The sequence below is a fragment of the Canis lupus genome, chromosome 20 (genome assembly GCF_003254725.2).
Source record: "Canis lupus dingo isolate Sandy chromosome 20, ASM325472v2, whole genome shotgun sequence".
Lineage (NCBI taxonomy): Eukaryota > Metazoa > Chordata > Mammalia > Carnivora > Canidae > Canis > Canis lupus.
In genome coordinates this window covers 33,806,075-33,818,186 of record NC_064262.1, presented here as the reverse complement: position 1 = coordinate 33,818,186, position 12,112 = coordinate 33,806,075, and the positions used below count along the sequence as shown (strand labels likewise).

At 39.7% G+C, this 12,112-nt stretch overlaps 1 protein-coding gene across 6 annotated transcripts in view; it reads right to left on the bottom strand.

Moving 5' to 3' along the window:
• Positions 1–12,112, bottom strand: part of ARHGEF3 (Rho guanine nucleotide exchange factor 3) — a 304,915-nt gene that overhangs the window by 27,736 nt on the left and 265,067 nt on the right. The window lies entirely within an intron of this gene.

Here is a 12,112-nt window from a genome sequence, read left to right as displayed (position 1 = left end):
CAGAACATAAATCAGATATTCACAAGAAAGAGAGGACAATGCCATAAGGCCTTTTGGGAAATAGGGCATTTTCTTGAGCCTACGTGCTAAGGGAAATTGAGCAAAGGGGGCTGCGTTCACACATATACTGGGAGTATCCATTCTGTGAGACCTGGACACAGCACAGAAACAAAGGCAGCTCTCAGAGAAGCCACATCCACTTTTTTCTAGTGGACACCTCCCTTCTTCAGAAGAACAATGGTTAACAGCAGTGGGTGTTTTACATCTGACCAGTACTCCTACTTTTGTCCTCAATCAAGGAACAGAAGCCCGCTACCCTTGGTTATCCCACTTGGTGCACAGTTTGGGTGGGATACCCCAGACAAGACCGGTCAGAGTAGTCCTCCACCCTGGTTCAAGGAGAGGCACCTGATTTTCTAAAATTTGCTAAGTGGTTCATGGGAGAAAGAGTGGAAGGGTCTTTATCCCTTTAGTATTGTGAACTTGAGAGATAAAATAAGCAGGAATTTCTTGTAGTAACTCTCTGGCCAGGCAGGTAAGTCTATTTGCTATTGAGGAAAAAAAAAAAGGACACACAATAAAGGATAGAGGGAAAAAGACCTATGGAGGGAGGGAGCAAGCTTTACCTACACTATTTAAACCCCTGGGACCCACTGTGCATGAAGCCAGGAAGAGCCCTTCTTAGATTAAGCGGCTAATGCATTCACGCTTCTCTTTACATTAATCTCAGTTGGGATTCTATCAATTTGAAAAAGATCAACTAATACGTATATTAAATACCACCTTGGCAGCAAATGATGCCTATCCCTGAGATATTTTCTTATTTTTCAAAGAAGCCCTGATAGTCTTTTGGGTGGTGTGACTACCCAAAGTCTACCCTTATGGCTATGTGAAACATGCTATCATGGCACCTTCTTATGACAAATACAAATGATCAAGAAGAAAGCTAAGTGCATCATCTTCAGCTTTCATCCTAGAAGATTTCAGCACTCTTACTGGGAACTTTGCCAAAGCAATAAGGTGTTGCTGTGCTCAAAACCACATTCTTGTTTAGCTAAAACTTCAGAAGTTTTAACTCCTCAGTTTGGCAGAGAAGACCTCTTGTAATCTGACCACAGTCTATAGACCTAGAATCACCTCCTGCCACTCACCCATGAGCCCTCTGTTCTCTGGTCCTTCTAGGCAATCTGCCATTTCCTAAATGCATCATGCTTTGCCATCCCTCTGTGCTTCCTTCAAGCAGTCTTCCTTTCCTGGGATGCTTTTCTTTCATTTATTAACTGGCTAACTCCTACGTGTCCTCAGGATATAACTCAAACTCCTCCTCTAAGAAGCCTTTACCACTTTCCTGGAGCAATTTGGATATATCTCTGATGTAGAAATGACCACATTTTATTACAATTATTGGTCACCTGCTCTGACCTATAAACTTCCTGAGGGAAGAACTGATGTTGCATGTGACATATGAGCTGTCATCACTAAGATATTTTAAGGCAGCTTCCAAATGTTTTGAGATTCAACAACAAAATTTAAGAAAGCAAAGAAAATTCTAAGAGAGCTATTCAACATAAAGGCATTATTAAATAAATTATAATTCATCTGCTTGATGGTATATTATGTAGCCAATTAGACAATTCTGAGACCATTTTAACAGCTAAAAGTCCATTTTATGTAAGTTAAAATCAGAACTAAAATTTGTACATGAATGCTGTTTAGCACATGAGTAAAGATATAAAAAGAACACCACAAAATTCTGTTTTTACCTGATGACATCATAAGTGATTTTTTATCTTAGTTTACAAATTTTTATAATTCAAGAAAAAAGTGAATAAATGAAAAATGTAAAAAGAAACTTCCAAAGGGCTTCAAGGTATTATTGCAACCTTTTAGAAGCAGGAAGTTAGCTGTTATGCAAGTAGCAACAAGAGTTCCTCAGGCTGGCACAGGCATCCATGAGCCCCTGGGCTCATTAGTGAGCTCATGATCATTGGACTAGCCCCTGATGTTGGTCAAGAAAGGACTTGCACCAAATACGCGGTTTACTAATGGTATCTTGCAAATCCTTGTGATCTCTTGAAAACAAGCCCTTATAAACAGTGACCAGACTAATGCTTGCAGATCCTCAGCACTCAGAATCAATTAGCCACAGGCACGGAAAGGTCAAAACAAGCAAAGTGAGTCATCAGGTTACTCACTGATCTCAGCTTTCGGTTCTGAATACAGCCAGGGCGAGAATTAAAGAGCAGAAAGAGAGGAAAACACAAAAACAAGATTCAAAGTGAAAGACATTTTCCACTTTCACTGGAGAGAATCAATTGCCCACCTTGTAACAGTTTCAACCCCTGACCAGCTTCAAATTCCCCCCCTTCCACAACCAGTTTGCAAGTAATTTATGCTAACTTTAAATTTTCATACGTTACAAAAGTATAAAAAACTCTCGTACATTACAAAAGTATATAAAATCAAGTACAAACCACCTCATTTTCCCAAGTCTACTTTCTAGAAGTGACTGCTAGTAAGTCTGTTTTAGATCTTCCCAAACCTTTTAAATGCATTTGCCAACAATCACTGAAAACAGAATGTTTTCTCTTCTTACTCAACAGTATGTCTCTCCCTATTAGCATATAAGACTCATTCTTCTAAAAATATAATAATTTATGGGGGTAAATTTCACATAACATAAATTAACCATTTTTGTGAACAATTCAGTGGCCTTTAGTACATTTACAGAACTACCAGCTCTGTGTAGTTCCAAAACATTTCCATCATCCCCAAATCACTCTTTCTCTTTAATGAGTGCGGAGTTAGGATCCCATGGTCCAGATGGACCACATGGATTTAATCAACCTCCCACTGATGGACATTAAAATCGTTTCCAGTGTCTGGCTATTTCAAAAAGTGCTTCAGTGAACATCCTTTATGTATTTGTGCTATTTTTATAAGGCAATTCCTTAAGTAAAATTCCTTGGTCTAAAAAATATCAACATTTTAGCATTTGACATGCATTGCCAAATTTGCCAAATTGACATCCAGACAGTCTGTTTCAAACTTTATCACCCCCCAGAAAGGTATATGAATTATCTTTTTCCATACTCTCATCAATAGCATATTATTATTAATCTAATAGGGAAAACAACTACAGCTTATCCTTAAACAACATGAGTTTGAACTTTGAGGGTCCATTCACATGCAGATTTTTTTCAACAAATATGGCAGAGGACTGTAAATGTATTTTCTCTTCCTTGTGATTTTAATAACATTTTCTTTTTGTCAGCTTACTTTATTGTAAGAATACAGTACATAATACTTATAAATACAAAATATGTGCCAATTGTGTTTATGTTATTGGTAAGGCTTCCGGTCAATAGCAGGCTATTAAGAAGTTAAGTAATGGGTGAGTCAAAAGTTACATATGGATTTTCAACTCACCGCAGAGTGGGGGGTGTTGGTGTCCCTAACCCTGCATTGTTCAAGGGTCAATTGTATACCTTAACTTCAGTTTCATGTTTTGAATGTAAGACTGGGCATATTTTTATGTATTTCTTGAAAAACTTCCCAGAGGGCTAGAGATATTCTTCTGTTGCAGTTTGGGGGGAGGGAGAGATGAGCTACACTAGGTGAGCTCTAATGTTAAGAATTCCTTGTTTTGTGTTTTCTTAGTGAGTGCTGAACTTGGGAACAAAGGGATAAGAGACTAGGCAAAGTTCACCACATATATCAGAGAGGTCCCTTTATGTGCCTGCCCACTTCTGATGAATTCTCTCACAATCACCCTCAAGGTGGGGGCTTATTCCCATTTTACTGATGAGGAAACTGAGGTTCAGAGAGGCTAAGGTACTTACTCAGGTAGGATTCAAAACCACATCTCTTTTGCTCCAAAACCTGAGCTCTTTCTATCATGAAGGCTGTATACCTACTACTTATATGCAAATCATGGATTGCAGGGTGGTTTCAGTGAGACAGGTACCAGGCTTCTAAGAGTTTAAATCTAGGTGATGGGCACTGAGGAGGGCACTTGACATGATGAGCAGTGAATGTTATACTATATGTTGGCAAATTGAACTTCAATTAAAAAAAAAATATATATATATATAAAATAAATCTAGGTAAGCAAAGGGAATAATGACTGAGTGGCTCTTTGACCGATCAAACTTCAGATTCATACCTTTAGTTAGGTAGATTAAAAGAAACATCTTGCGATTTTTAACTCCACTTATAAAGGGAAGGATGTTGAAAAGAATTCCAGAGAAGCAATAAAGAATGCCGATCAGGTGTGAGGTCAGCAGCTGGCCAGCCCTGGGGATGGTTCACAGCCAACCAGGCTCAAGCCATGGGCAGGTATTCAAGACTATACACCATGACCTATACCTCTACCAATCCTTAGTACAACTGGGCACAATTAGATGAGAGGATTGGACCTGGCACCCAAAGAAAAGGATGCCTCTTGAGGGAAGAGATCAGCCATGTCCCTTCCAGTGCCGATCCCCCTTCTCCTGCCTCATTTTTCTCTATTTTCACCATGTGCTGTGTGATTCATTTACTGGTTTCTGACATGTCTGTTTCCTCCCAACTGAAGGTAAGCTCCTTGAAGGCAAGGATATCTATCTGTTTTGTTCACTGATGGACTTATTAGCAACTGACACATAGGACCTCAACAATTTTGCTTAATGAACGAATGGCATGCTGGTATGTGCTGGGCATGTGGAGGGGAGCTTTAGAACCTTGTATAAACAAGAAGTAAGGATTGCTATCCCGTTTTACAGATGAGGAAACCAGAGGCTCAGAAAGGGTAATACTTTGCTAAAGGTTGTGTGGCTAATGATTGATGCTCCAGAATTTAAACCCAGGTCAATAATGAACTCAGAATGGCAATAAAGATCTGGTCTATTTGAGTCCACCCCCATCCCAACCAGGCCCCTGTTCACAATGTTAACCGATATCCTGCCCTGCTTCCCTGAGTGCAAGATTCCAAGTATGGTAGGGTACGTGTGCCAAATAAATGACTTTCAGGCTACTTCTCAGTCCATGACAGGGATTCCAAACCTTGCCACCAGTAATACTTTGGACCAGAAAATTCTTTGTTGTGAGGGGCTGTCCTGTATTTGGTAGGATGTTTAGCAGCATCCTATCACTAACCCTTAGATGCTAGTAGTGTCTCTATCCTAGTTGTGACAATCAACACACCTCCACAGCTGAATGCCCTTGGGGTGAGAAACACCAGTCCATGATGACTAGGAGAGACCCAACCTTGGGAGGTATGGCATAAAAACAGACACATGTACAGAGATCCCTCTGGGTGTGGGGAATGAAAAATGTTCCAGGACAAGCAAGAGTTTCCATGAGGGAATCCAGCTTAGCAAATGAGTCAAAAATCTAAAGCTCATAATTACTGGCAGCTAAAATAACAATAGTAATATCAGACACAGATAATGCAGATTTAGGAAATGGGTGCTCGTGTTTATGCCTGAGCAGGGTATGTGGAAAAGATGCTGCATGTGCAAAGGGGACTGTCTGTCAGGTGGGAAAAGAGGGACCCTTTACATGTGTCAGAGGAAATGTAAACCCAGCAGGTGAGGCATGATGGAACAGATTTAATTTGTTAATGCCGACTGTTCAGCAGGGTGCTCCCTTGCCCTTTTCCAAAAACAGAAGGTCTCTACAGCTAAAGATAACACGCTCCAATAAAGAGAATTTAAGCTAGGGAAATTCTCTAAACTTATCATTGCTATTTTGTAGCAGATGGTTTATTATTACATGGACTGGAGGCTAGGGTGGGACTGTCAGAGGGAAATGGGTTTCTATGTTGCTACCTACTACAACGGGTTAAACCAAAATGTACAGTAATTATGGCTAGGATTGGAAAATGTTCTTGAAGAGCATCTTGAAGGAGTCTCCTATGTAAGGCTTGATTAGAGCAATTAACTTAAACTGAGAAAGGACACTTCTCAGTTCTGTGGCTTTCATTACTTTTGACCCTCATGCTAGTCTTGGGAGAGGCAACTGGACAGGTTTTTGCATTTTTGCTCTTTTTAATAGATGAGAAATCTGAGCATCAGGAGATTTAGTGACTGGCCTAAGGTAAGTGTTGCAATAGGAACTGAGTCTAGTCTTTTCACTGTAAAACACGGATTTGGGTTAAGAATACAGGCTTTACAGCAATGTCCACAATAGCCAAACTGTGGCAGGAGCCTCGGCATCTATTGAAAGATGAATGGATAAGGAAGATGTGGTCTATGTAGACATAGAATATTATATATGTATACATGGAATATTACTCAGCCATTAGAAACAATGAATACCCAGCATTTGCTTCAACGTGGTGGGTTGAAGGGTATTATACCCTTCATAATACCCTGGAGGGTATTATGCTGAGTGAAGTAAGTCAATCGGAGAAGGACGAACATTATATGGTTTCATTCATTTGGGGAATATAAATAAAAAACAGTGAAAGGGATGATAGGTGAAAGGAGAGAAAGTGAGTGGGAAATATCAGTGAGGGCAACAGAACATAAGAGACTCCTAACTCTGGGAAATGAACAAGGGGTGGTGGAAAGAGAGGTGGGTGGGGGGATGGGGGACTGGGTGACAGGCACTGAGGGGGGCACTTGGGTGTTATACTATATGTTGGCAAATTGAACTTGAATAAAAAAACTACAAAAAGTAATAAAAAAAAAGAAGAATACAGGCTTTAGAGTAAAACAGACATGGCTTGAAGTCATCTCAGTCCTAAGGGACCTTGGGGAGGTTAATTTCTCTGGATTTCAGTTTTCTTATCTGTGTGGGTCTTTTTTAAAAAAGGACTTATGTATGTATGTATGTATGTATGTATGTATGTATGTATTTAGAGAGCACATGCACAGGAGCAGGGGGGAGGGGCAGAGACACAGGTCTTGATCTCAGGACCCCAATGATCATGATCCTAGCTGAAACCAAGAGTCAGACACTTAACCAACTAAGCCACCTGGGGACTCCCTTAGTTTCCTTATTTGTAAAAGGGCACAGTAATGAGTACCTCACAACATTGCAGTAAGGATTACATAAGACAAAATATGTCAAAGCCTTAGCCAGTGCCTGATATGTGGGCAAAAGGCAATGGATGTTACCTCTCACTGTTATAATTGGCTGCACTGCCACCATTAATGCTGGTTTATATGTTTTCATTCATTAGCTAACAGCAGACATATCTTTGAAAACTTGGACCAAATGGATCCTTGGAGATTTCCATTAGGATAACTGATAGGAGGAGAAACCCTTCAGCAGTGCTGTTATAGAGCAGATCTAGAAACAGCCTAAAGTGACCAATAGGGAATAGTTAAATAAATTACAGTGTAATCATAAAATGGAACATTATATATTTGCTAAAAACATTCTTTTAAGAAAAGCTTAATGATAATGGGAAAGTCTTCCATGTAGAGTTTAGGAAAGGAAGATCCCTATTTAAAATACATGTTAATAGATGTTACCCCCAGATGGTGGGCTATGAATGTTTTTATTTTCATTTCCATACTTCTCTACATGTATTTTCCATAAGAGATATTAACTAAGAAAAAAAGAAATCAGTAGACAAATGTGCAAGACCATGAACACAGAGTTTGAAGTGGTACTGTAAACATAAAATCCTATTTGGATTTGGTTCAGATTAATGTACATTGAAAACATGGTAAAAAGGCACCCGATCCAATCACAATAAAAAAAAAAATCAAACTCCATAGACCCAGGGCAAGGAGATGTCTTTCTGTAGCTGAGAGAGATTCTGAGTAGAATGAATGAAAAGCCAGAGAAAATATTTGGTTGAGGTGTAGGAAAAATATTGTACAATTTTCTTAGTGCAAACCAAAAATTAGGAACCTTCCAGAGGCTTGGGACAGCAGCCCACCCTCTTCATTTGGCACCATAAAACGGCTTTTGCACAATAATGTTAATGATACAATATTCTATTAGCTGAAATGGAAATGACGACTCTCTTTGCCACACAGGCAAACAAGGAGTAAAGAACAACAGTGAAGTGTGATGCTCCAGACCAAAAGTCTGGCCATCATTTATATATCCTAGCAAACTACAGGCTTTCTTTCAACCAGCTGACTTATTTGCAGAAGCTGACTCCATGAGAGGCACCGTGAAAACCCTGTAGGATCCCAGCTCCAGTATTTACTGGCTGCGTGACACAGGGCACATTTTTTAATCTTCAGGTTCCTCGCCTACAAAGTGGTGCTAAATCCTACCTTGGGTTGTTATGGAAAAGATGAAATGAAGCCACAAATGTAAAGTACTTCTCACAGAACTTGGCTCATTGTAAATGCTCAACTCCTGGAAGTTGTTATTATTAAATAAAAAAAGACAAGCTTTAAATTTTAATAGTCAACTATGATGGTGGTCTACCAGAGATAGTAAAGATCCACAGAAAGTAAGGGGTTCCTCTTGAGTGGAAAACAGGTCACTTCTTAGCTACATCCCTACCTTCCAGACGGCAAGGCACTATGATTTCTGGTTGCTTACACACACACACACACACACACACACACACACACCAAGCTTATTTCCATATCTGCCAGATAACTTACGATCAAAGACTTTTTGTCAATTATAGAAAGTGTATGACCTGGGAACAAGAGACTAAGCTTGAGATCCTTGGAGAAGAAAATCAGGTTTTGAGCACATGGGAATTAAGCACATGTGCTCGGGGACTCTTCTACTTATTTCTCAAATTAGAAAGCATCAGCCTTCTCGTGCTCCTTCCTCAAACCTGAAACACCCTCCCCTTCCCTTCTCCTTATCAGCTCTGAGCTGTTCCAGGCCCAACACAAATCCTTCTGCCCTTGCCAGGGAGCCTTCCTTTACCTGTCCCCCCAATTCCCACAACTCAGCCATTACTAGGCTCCCTCTCTCTAGTATATTTTATTATATAAAATTTTAAAATCGTATACATTTGGTGGTCAAGATAATACAATTATTTAAAAAGTCCAAGCATGGTAGGAATATATAATGTAAAAAATAAAAGTCAATAGATCCAGCCTGTTTATTCATTCTCTACTGATTTGTAATTCTTATGTAGTAGGAAATAAAAGGAGAACATTAGAAAGAAAACAAAAGAGGTATCAGTCTCTTATACTTGTATTCCCAAGAGATAACCACTATTAAGAATTTGATGATATTCCTAGTTTCCTATCCATATATTACAATGGGTACATATTATTAATTGGGATATAATGGTTTTAAATTTCCTTTTTTTTTTTTTTTTTAGTTGCTGACATATCTTAGACAAGTTTAACAAGTAGATTTTATCCTACTCAAGAGTAGGCCCTGTCTCCTTTTGCATACTGATTACTTCTCCCAATAGGTCTAGAGCAGAACAAATAACACAGTAGATATAATGAATAATAAATGGGGAACATTAATATATCCCGTTTTCTGCTGCATCTGGGTAAAATGAAATACTTTGTAGATCTAAGGGCCCAGGAATGGAGCAATGAGAGATTGTGGTTACCAGAAACCCTTCCTAAGCCACAATAATCCTCCCTGAGGGGATACAAGTGTGAGAGGGCTGATATTCTGTTGTGAAGTAACCCAGTTATTATACAACATTACTAGGTGGGCACCCAATACCTGTCCTGGAGAGCCCCTAGGAAGAGCAATGGCCAACTTTTCTAGTAATAAACACAATAATAACACTAATGGCCAATTTTTGAGCATATCCCAAGTCACATGTAGTACTAGGGATACAAAGAAAAGAAAGACTTTGTTCTTTGTGGAAAGTCAAGGGGCCCCCTGGAAGGGCCATCCTGTGAAGATGTCACAGCAGTGGGAAAAACTGTGGCAAAAGAGAGGGGAAAATGTGACTATGAGTCTAGAATTAGGATGTGTGAACACCAAGGAGCAATTTTGCCCAAGACAGGTACACACCAGGAAGAGAGGCCTGGCTCTAGAGACATCAGATGCCTTGAATTTACATCTCTTGATCAGAATTTCACTTCTGGGAATATCATCTAAGGAAAGGAAGGAATGTAAACACACATAAGATTTGTGATTAGGATGTTTAAAGCAGTGTCATCTATAATGGTAGAAAAATGGAGATAGATGTTCAACCAAAGAAGAGTGAATAATCAATACCTGGTATATCTTTTTGATGAAATATTATATGAATTCATTAAGGATTGGGTTTGTGAAAAATACTTTTTTTTGGTGAAAAATACTTAATCATATGAAAGTGTATTCTACTGTAAGGTTATTTGACACTGTTAAGACAAAAACATGTTAAAAGATAGCATATATATGTACTATATACATATGTATATATGATTATGATTTTGTTTAAAAAAACACACGCAGGTATATTGTAAAAGAAAAGATTGTCTGAGTGCACACCTAAATGTTAATATGAGATTTTCAGTGATGGGTAGAAGGGATTGCAAGTGACTTTTACTCCCTTTTCTATGTTTCTCTATATTTTTCAATCTTAAAAAGATGTTCTATAATCAAAAGAAAGCATAATTAGAAGGCACTTTAAAAAATAGGACAAATGTCTTAATACAGAGTTGTTTGACAATATAAAAAATATTCACAGCCTAAATATCCATTAATAGGAGACGGGTTATGCAAAATAAGTCACATCACCACATTGGAATAATATATATTTGGTCCATGAAGATCACATTTTCCAAGAATAACTTGAAAAAGTGATATCATACTTGTCTTAAGCCATAACAAAATCCTGATCCAGCTAACTGACAAAGAGAGGATACAAATAAAAGAGATGGAAGAAACCAGACAAAATGCAAATACAAAAAAAAAGAGAGAGAGAGAGAGAGAGAGAGAGAGAAAGACATAACTCGACAAAAAGCATTAAAAGAAATAAAGAGGGCTATTGAACCTTCATGAAAGGTACAATTCCCCCAAGAGGCTGTAACAATGACGAAGAGGAACCTTTACATACCTAACTGTGTAGCTTGGAAATATGTTAGGCCAAGACCAATAGAAACGCCAAGAGAAACTGACCATGCAGGGTCCCCATGGGAGATTTCAATCCAAGAGTGAACAGATTACACAAAGATAAGACTGGGTACACCGTAAGTAACCTCAAATGAGCCTCAGAGTATGTAAGTGTAGATATACTTAGAATAACACTGGAAGGAAGTTATTAAAATATTAACGGGTTGTTTTGCAGTGGAATCTTTTCTCTTTCTCCTTTTTTTGTATTTTTCCATAATGAACGCATGCTTTTATAATGGAAAAGAAATGAAGCTTGTGTTCAGAGAGGACACAGGGCTCCACCACAGTGCTGTGAACACAGCATTCCATAGCACGCCCTGGCCCCAGCTCAAATGCGTCTACCAGCTGTGCGGAGCCATGGTGGGAGAGGCAGGGCTCAGCGACACGCCCACGGCCAGCCCGCTGTCTTCACTGCCAGGAGGGGTGCACGCAGGCCCCTTTCAGAGCTGGGCTGCATTTTCCTCTCAGGCAGGCCAGTGAGGAGATTTTCAGGCCCACAGGGATGCAGACATCTGTGCTCCCGTCTATCAGCAGCACTAACTTCCTGGTCAGACACAGACACAAAGCCAGGCAGACGGCTGGCTGTTCCTCTCCAACTTCTACAAATGCTGTCTTTGTGCTGAAGCCTGAGCCCCCAGTCTATATGGGGCACAGGGGAGGCAAGAGACAAGTCCTGCAGTGTCTTGGGTGAAGGGTTGCCGCAAGGATCACTCACATTTGTGGCTGGGGTTTTAACCTCTTTGGAAAAGCTGCTAGCCCCAAGCTATTCTGATATCCTCTTGGCCTACCCTGTGGCCTCCTGAGGAGCCAGAGGAAGGACTGCTAAGTGCTCCATTATTGATTGTGTTTGGGTGTTTGGGCCTAACTCATCTCTTCTTCTATAATAAAAGGAATACAACCTCGACATAACTGGACGCTGAAAGGGATATATATGTCTCTGTGAGTCCAGGCAGCAGGGACATGGAATACTGTGGCAGGGAACCAAGCTGCTCAATTATAGCCTCGAGTTGTTTTTAGAAGTAGAAGAGGCATATATAATAAGCACCTATGAGTAAAGAACGCATGCCGAGAGGTTTGGGGCAGCCCCTTCCCTACTCTCTTTGTTCTTTGTTCTTCCCCTTTTATT